This window comes from Panthera uncia (genome assembly GCF_023721935.1).
Source record: "Panthera uncia isolate 11264 chromosome A3 unlocalized genomic scaffold, Puncia_PCG_1.0 HiC_scaffold_12, whole genome shotgun sequence".
Lineage (NCBI taxonomy): Eukaryota > Metazoa > Chordata > Mammalia > Carnivora > Felidae > Panthera > Panthera uncia.
Genome location: NW_026057579.1, coordinates 13,470,931 through 13,472,731, shown reverse-complemented (window position 1 = coordinate 13,472,731; position 1,801 = coordinate 13,470,931).

Below are 1,801 nucleotides of genomic sequence, written 5' to 3'. Positions count from 1 at the left end.
CCAGACAAGTATTTCATGGAGCTTCCAACACTTTTCACATGTCTGTACATTAAAAATATTCTTTGAAAAATAATAATGCTTGTGGCCTACTGGGGCAAACAGAAGATCCTGCTCTTCTAGGAGACAGCCGACCTCAAACCCCACCCAGCTTCCTGTCCAGAGGGCTGAGGGCATCTCTTGCTTGGTAACCTGAAAGCCATTCTTGGTGCACTTGATAGAAACTGGCATTGGGCTGGGCCAGCTGTAACAAATTACCACACACTGGGTACCTTAATGTAACGGAAGTTTATTCTCTTTGTTTTGGAGGCTAGACATCTGAAATCAAAGTGTTGGCAGGGCTGTGCTTCCTCTGAAGGTTCTACAGGAGAATGCTTCCTTACCTCTTCCTACCTTCTGGAGGCTCCAGACGTTTCTTGGTGTTCATTGAGTTGTTTCTTGCTACATTACACCAGTCTCTGCCTTCATCTTCATAGGGAGTTTATCTCTGTGTGTTCTCTTCTCTTCTTAGAAGGACACCAGTCATTGGATGTAGGTCCAGTCTTAAATCCAGGATGATTTCATCTTGAGATTCCCAAAAATTACATCTGCAAAGACCCTATTTTTAAATACGGTCATTCTGAGGTTATTAAACCTATTAAAATAAGGTTTATTTTTAAATAACCTCATTCTAAGGTTCTGGGTGAACATAAATTTTGTGAGTATATGATTCAGACTCAGATCAGTAGATCAGAAATGGGATTCTCAAGCTAATTTCTGTTTAGCTAATGCAGTTCATGATTTTAGTCTTGGTAGAAACTCCCTGTTCAGGCCATCAGGTAATTCCCAGATTTTTCTAGACCTAGAACTTCATTCCTGAGCTTTCTTACTCTTCATGTCCTGTTAACCAACCCAAGAAGGAGAAGAGTTATCTTTGCTTAGATTCCAGCCATCAGGCCTGAATTCTGAGAACTGAAAATTTGTCATCTTTATTTTGGTCTACTTTGATCTAGAGTTTCCCCCAGTCTTTGGGGCCAATGCCTTTGGTACTGAATGGGAATGAATGGCAGGCTCTGGATCCCCACTGTTTTGCCTGTCAAGATCCCTCCCCACTTTCCTCTCCAGCAGTCAACCTCTCTGACTCTAGGGATGGTCATGAGACAGCCTGGGCCAGTCCTATGACCTCATCTGTGGTCACAGTGATTTTTATAAGAAGTGGGCTTGGTACTCAAGCCAGTCAGAGTGCTGCCACAGAAGTTCTCTCATGAGAAGTGCAAGAAGGGAGCCCCTTTTCTCTCTGGTCACTGTGAAGATATGAGCCCAGAAGCACCACATTTCTAGTCTCAAGGAGAACCCAATCCGAGAGTTTGAAGTAAAGATTTTAGCCAAAGAAAGAGCCATGGTGATGCTCCAGGGTTGGTTTTCAGACACTCTAAAGGCCCCTGGTATTGCAGAGGTCTGACAATGTTTATTGTAATGTACATGCCTGACATTAGGCTTTTGATTGCAGAGCCATCTACTTCAAAAACAGCCAACTCCAGTAAACATACTGCTAGCAAGACAACTGGAAAAAGAGGCCATCCCACCCATGAAGTTTCCTTTTTTCAGAACCCTTAACTCCAATAAAAGCAGAACCCCAGGTCTTTGCATGCTCTCTCTCTACCCATAATCTTGCTCTGTGGCCCCAGGTTTGACATGAACTCTCCAGACCTTGTGAGTAGTAAACGTTGTTGTTGTTGTTGTTGTTGTTTTTCCAGAACTCCCTAATGGTCATTGCTAAGGTGTGTCTTGCAATCATAATAAGAACCACATGGGCCAGTCCAGC